The sequence below is a fragment of the Monomorium pharaonis genome, chromosome 6, assembly GCF_013373865.1.
Source record: "Monomorium pharaonis isolate MP-MQ-018 chromosome 6, ASM1337386v2, whole genome shotgun sequence".
NCBI lineage: Eukaryota > Metazoa > Arthropoda > Insecta > Hymenoptera > Formicidae > Monomorium > Monomorium pharaonis.
Genome location: NC_050472.1, coordinates 2,839,160 through 2,845,781, shown reverse-complemented (window position 1 = coordinate 2,845,781; position 6,622 = coordinate 2,839,160). Strand labels below are relative to the sequence as shown.

The following is a 6,622-nucleotide window of genomic DNA, read 5'->3' as shown; positions in this document are numbered from 1 at the left end:
ATTCAGGGAACGATTAGGCCCCCCTAAAAATTTCGCGAGCTTTCACAACGGGCGAACAATGACGCGGCTGATTGGCGAACCGCTTTAGAATTAGAAGCCGAATTTTGCATTGTGCACACGGGTGAGACCAGACGAAACAGCTGCCTCGTCTCCACGCGCGCACTTGTCTTCCGTCTTCTTCGCCCAGGCTTCACCTTTTTCTCTCCCTGCCCTTTTTCTTTCTCTTTCTCTCTTTTTCTCTTGTCACGGTTTCCTTCTCGCCGGTCGTCATCGTCATCGTCGCCATCATCGCCGTCTTCGTCGCCCCCGAGTAACGTTTTGGTAGTTTCGGAATTCCGGTCGGCCACGCCGCTTTTGTATCCGGCGAACCGGCATACGGCGAACGGACGAGAACGAACGCGGTATACATCATAAATGCAGGAAGTCTTAATCTGCGGGATAAAAAGTGGAGCGATCCCATGGCAGTCGAAGGCCGAGCCTCGCGCGAGAGGCTCGCGCTATCAGCAGCATCTGCCGCGCGCGGTTCATTACGCGGCGTTATACGAGTTTCCGTGGAGTCACGTAACTTTAGTCTTCGCCGAGAATTACAAGCTTCCATCGTAGAATGCCGCCGGACTCGTCGTCGTTCGTCCCCCGCGTCTGAATAATCCTTACTCGCTTGTTTACGCGAGTAGATTAGAATAATAAAAAAATCCGCATCGGGTTCTCCGATTGTCAGTTCTCGTTTAATACAAATAAGACTCCCTTGATCGCGCGTTCTTTTCAGAGCGAGTTTCCGGTTTGAACGGCGGATGCATCGCAAAGAGATACTCGTTTGTGCATTTCAACGAGACACGCCACTCAATATATCGCGTATCGTATATCGGAAGAGGAATGAAACCACCCTGAGACTCGATGATCCAGACCGACCTGATATTTAATGCTCACAATGATTCATTGTGCGACGATTGGAAAAGAGCACGCTGTCCATTTGAATATCGATCCGAATCCCGGAGTGCATAAACTAAGGGAAGGAGGAGCTGCAACGCGGGATTCAGAGAGCTGCATTCAGAGAGAAAGAGAGAGAGAGAGAGCGACGTTTGTGTGCGCGCCGGACCGTTGTCACTCTGCCGTATGCGAAATTCCCGGATTTCGCTTTTGTTCGCGCCGGTTTTTACTCGGCCGATCTTGCTCTCTAGGGACCGGCATAGAATTGTCGGCGATGACGACGACGACAACGAGATGACGACAACGACGACGACGACGACGACGACGACGACGCTCTGGCGAAAACCAGTTCCGGCGAAGAATGTAAACGGAATATCAGCGAGTCCAGTTAACCTTTTCTCGTCCTACTGCTGCGCTCGCAAAAAAACCGGCAGCGACCGGCATGCACATTTTCTTCGTGTATGCAGTTCACGATCCGCGCATCAATCGGCATGCATGCGCGACGCTAACGAAAATCACGCGCGCGAGCGCGCGCGCTGCATCGAGATAACAGGGTCACTGTACCACTCGTTAAAAATAATAAGACTCCACGAAATAATAATTTGCAGATTAATTGATATTTTTTAATCTAATTTTCACGCAGATTTAATTAAAATATCAAATTAAAATATAATTTATATTAAGCTGTTTTTATTTGTGTAATGAGTGGTACAGTGAACCTATGTAGGCTATTATAGGAATTGTAAAAGAAACATTAAGCTTGTGCAGTTGTATATGTACATACATTTATTAATTCTCTACATATTAACTGTATACATATAATCTCTTAACCATTTACATATTATGTATTCTACGAATGAAACCTAGTTTTATTAGCATTTACTAACCTGTTGCATTTATGTCAGAAGATTGCATTGCAGCATCTCGTAAATGCAACGTATTACATTGTATACGAATCTATGGGAATTCTGAAATTCTTCAAAATTGTTCTCAATATCTTATAATAATTAAAAATAACATAACTTTTCTGAAAGTCCCAAAATGTAGAGGCGGAATTTAACCGAACGGAGTGGCAGAGAGAACAATGCCTAAATTAAATGGCGACGATAAACCAAAGATCAATTTGACCTTCGCTACTTGAGCGTTAACATTTCTCCTCGCGATAACAAGTTGCGCGTAACGTCGCGTATCGCAGATAAGGGAACCGCCGTGGCGCGTAAAGAGATAGAAAGAGAGAGAGAGAAATGGCGACCCAGAATTTCGTAAAAACAAGGTCGACGCACGCGGAACAACAACCGTCTGGTGTATACACGCGTTAAATATAATCTCCGCCGTGCGACGGTCTGCCTTTATAAAGCCATACGACGACGACGGCGACGAGAGACGACGGGGGCCTCCGATCTTCCTCGCGAACACGTAATAAACTTTAAAGCTGGAAAGACGGCTCGCATGCACTGTGCAGAGTGCAGGGGCCCACAAGCGGCGAGTAGGTGGCTAACCTTGACGACTACTCGCGCAGGCGAGCTACATGTACACGCGCGTACACAAACAAACGTGCCGTTGTGAGATGGTAGTGGTGGCGGCGGCGGCGGCGGCTGAATGTCGGGGTGTGCGTTTCCTCGCGTGATGGCTGCTGGTAGTAGATGTGTCGTGGTGTGGTTGGTCGGCCGGTTCGCGCCGGCATATAGGCCAAAGGCACACTGGCCCGCCATCGGCGATGCAAAAACCGACGGCGAACTTCCTCAACCCTCCACGGCCCGGCGTGCCTTCGGAGTATCACAACATGCACTTGTCTCGTATTAATGCGGCCGTCGCACGGTCGAATCTCTTGCGAAGCGTATCGCAGAGATTTTGCGACGAACATTGTTATCTGGTCTGCTGCGAGATTATTTGTTCGATCAGTGGTCTCTCTGACGATACGATCAATAATACACATGTAATATCGATAATTATAAATCATACGTTTTACTTCTGTGTCGTCTCGGATATTGATTTTTTTCGGCGACTCAACGACCTCGAATCTCCTCGACGCACGGACTTTTTTATTCGCGAAATTCCCAGGCTGCGCGCTCCCTTAGGCACGTTTCGAGTACGAGGTTCTCGGAGAGAGCCTCCTCCCGAGGGTTATCTCGATTTCCTACGTATCGCGCGAACGGTTCGCCGAACTATTTTTTATGCAAATAACGTAGATAACTCGTCGTCCAGCGCGCGCTATATTCGCGAATACAGGTTTCCGTCCGTTGGGACTCGTTGCAGCGGCTTAGGAGCTTCCTAAAAAAAAAAAAACGGGCTCTCGTCGCCGCCATGAGGACAGGCGGGCGTGCCTAGGATGTTGCCATGGCGAGGCCTATCGACGGCATCGAAACAGGTGCGGCGCAGGTTGCTCGCGGTCCACATCTGCGTAAGAGAGCTTCTCCCTTTTCGCGGGGGAATACATCACGCGAAAATATTTTCAACGTATAGACAGAATTCCTCGTAAGCGAGCGAGCGAGCGAGCGAGCACCTTATCAATGTTTGCCATGCTTTCGTAAACAACCGGACATATCGGAATTGTAAAGAAAACGGCGGGTTGCATAAACACGACTGAAAAAGGAGGAGGAAAAAAATACGCGCTGCGAGCATACACGATTTCCTTGGTCATTGTTGGGAGGCCGCAGTCGCTTTGTAGAGATGTAAAATTGTTACTACTAAGTTCGGAGGATTTGAAAGAAACATGAACGGGGGATCCGGCGAGGATAAGACGCGGAATTTGCATGTTAAAGGATATTTGCCACTTTGCTTTTGTACAAGCGTATGAGGCGAGTCGTGATTTTTCTTTTCTTCCGAGAATTACTTAGGTTCGGTCTGGATGCCGTGGTATGAATGACCGTGTCTCCCTGAAACGGGCGTGGTTATGTTACTATAGAGAAGAAATGGTTATTTATAAACTTTTCCTCTGCGACACGAGTGGGAGTACGTGAGTGTGACGGAGACGCGGGAGGCGCGTTACGCGAGTTCGGCCGCGGTTTATTTCTGTAGCGAAAATCAGTCCGAATTAAACGGAACGGCACGCATGCACGCACGTACGCATTATTCCACGTAGAAACCACGCAACGCGCCGGGCCCGCATATCCCGCTTCCGAATAATCCGTCGATGGAACGGCGAGAGTGTGTTTTGCAACGCGCCTCGACGGCGACGCGGTGATCTTGAAAACGCTCTCCCGCCCCGCGCGTGCACGTAAATGGGATATCCCCCCCTTTCCCCCATTGGTTGTGCGTGTGTACCCCGTATGCACACATCCGTCGCTAATAACGAGTTACAACGTATCCTAAATATTGCGCGCGACCGGATTGAGCGCGCTGCGAAATTAAAGTTCCGGGCCCCGATATTCGGGCCGATTAAGGCGTGTACCCCGAAGGAGGAGGGGGAGAAAGAGGGGGGGGGAGTAACAACATCGTGTCCGCGATGCTCACCCGCATCGACCCGAATCTCATTACGCGAATCTCTCGGCTATTTTCATCGATCGCCCGACTATTCGCAACGACGTCTAAAATTATCCGTAACGCCGCGCATCCGCGCCTTTCTCCCCCCTCCTCCTCCCTCGACCTCTCTCTCCGCGGAGAGATGCGGCCTCGCGTCTCTCCCTGATAAAAGCGCGGTTCCCGATCCGCTCGCCAAAATTATTTCGCGAACGCATCCAACACACGCACGCGCTCTAATCGCACGTTCGCGTTCACCAGGCCGTCTACCGCCGCCGTGGGCGAGCAGGCGGCAGAAGACGAAGGGGCGGAAGAGGGCGAAAAACATCTCTCCGATCGAACGTTCCCTCACACGCACGCGTGTGCTCCCTCTCTTCCTCCCCCTCCTCCCCTCGGTGCACCACAAGGTACGCGCGTACACACGCTTGCGCGTTCGCCCGCGACCTCCCCACCCCCCTTCCCGCGCCCCTTCGCGGATTCCCTATTACCCGCACGCTCGCTCCGACGGCGCAAATTTCGGTCACACCTGGTAGAATCCCCATGTAGGAGAGAAAGAGAGAGAGAGGAAGGAGAGAGGGGTCCTCTCTCGGTGGCTCGCGCACGCTCGACATTGCACAGCGCGCCGTGCGAGGCTCCCATCCGTCTACCTCCTCCCCTCCCGGTCTGTTTCCCACCACCTCTCGGGCGCTTCCTCCACTCCGGACCCCCGACCGGGCGGCTTGGCGTGGGGTGGGCAGAGCCGAAAGAAAGAGAGAGAGAGGAAACGCGGTCGACTCTCCCGTTTCGGCCGTGCACTAGAACTTGACTCCTAAGCTTCGCAGTGGCGGCACAAGCTCTATCGGCGGCTTCTTTCCGCTCGCTTCGTCCGTCCCTCCCTCACTCTATCTCGCTCTTCCTTATTCTCGCGTCGTCTGGTAATCTTTCTCTTTCTCTCCGCCTCTTCTGCCTCTCGTTCTATCACTTCTATCCCTCTTCGTCCTTCGGCGCGGCACACGAGATTCACTTGGCGAGACCTCGAGCGGTTCGAGGTTGTGTTTCCATCATCGTCGTCGCCACCGCGTCGACGTCGACGTCGTCGTCGTCGTCGTCGTCGTCGTCGCGATGCAAGTTTTCATCGATTCGCGACGGCAGGCGAGTTACGACGGACGAATGACTTGGCTCGTAAATTCACCGCGAATTCTCGGTAGAAAGAAAGAGAGAGGGTACTTGGATTGAGTCTCGCTGGATTCCGCCAGGGAACTTTTTCTTTTACTCCATCGCGATCGTGTCAGCTGGGATCTTCGTGCGCGCTCGATAAGTCATTAAAGACCGTCTGTCGTTCGCGATAATAACCACCGCGGTCTCTCTCTCTCTCTCCCGTCTAATGAGTCGCGTGCATACACGACACGGACGGTGAAAGAAACCCGATAGTTCCGTCTTTCGATGCTCGTTGCACAATTGCCTCGCTGCGGTTGCCGAAGAGAATAGGAGAATATCCGCCTCTTGCATCGGGAACTATTCCTCGCGTGACTCCTCGCGTATTCCAAAGTTGCAAATTCCACGTAAATGTATTTTTCATCATCGAAATTTTTAATATCCCTTAAACGAAGTTTGCGAGTGAAGGTGAACTCTTCCCCGTCGGCCGGAATCTCGATCGCGATCCAGCCGGCAGAATCGGCTTCCGCGATATCGAGAACCGCGATGCTCTCGTATTATAATTATCGATAAAGGATCCCGCAGTTGCCGAAGCCGAGAGTGAGTTTCCGAAAGGAAACGACCGACCGAGTGCTCTCTCTCTCTCTCTCTCTCTCTCTTGTAGCGCGCAACAAAAGTGCAAGTGGAAGAAGCGGAGCGTTAGCCGCCGGGCGGGACTTTGTTGCACTCCTTCTCCCCTGACCCCTCTTTTCGCTCCCCTCCTCGTCCGCACGCTCGTTCGCCGACTCCTCCTCGCGTCCTCTCGCCGTCCTCTCGCCCCTCTACTCCCCCGACCGCTCTCCGCCCGTCCCAGTCTCCCCCTCTCATCCCGAGACTGCACGCTCACATGCAACGAGAGCCAGACCGGCCGGCTGGCACTCAGTCGCCTTTAGCGCCGTGCATCTCCGAGTCAGTCAGTCAGTCAGTCAGTCATTGAGTCAGTCAGTCGGTGAATCGGGTCGCTCGGATACGCGCGAAAGGTATCACCGCGTTCTCTCTCTCTCTTTCTCTCTCACCTTTCCTCTCTTTCGCTTTCGCCTCTCTCCAACATCCTGTATGTAAC

General features: G+C 52.2%; 1 protein-coding gene across 5 annotated transcripts in view; it reads left to right on the top strand.

The window, feature by feature from the left end:
- The window catches only part of LOC105835549 (retinoic acid receptor RXR), a 72,347-nt gene that overhangs the window by 17,419 nt on the left and 48,306 nt on the right, over positions 1–6,622 (top strand). For 2 of the 5 annotated variants that reach the window (XM_036288565.1, XM_036288564.1), the window contains exon 1: positions 5,333–6,539. The exons of 2 other annotated variants lie outside the window; for them this stretch is intronic. The gene's annotated coding sequence lies outside the window, so the exon portion shown is untranslated. Of the gene's footprint in view, positions 1–5,330; positions 6,540–6,622 lie in introns of those variants that run through there. One more of the 5 variants, XM_012678951.3, reaches the window with a different exon arrangement.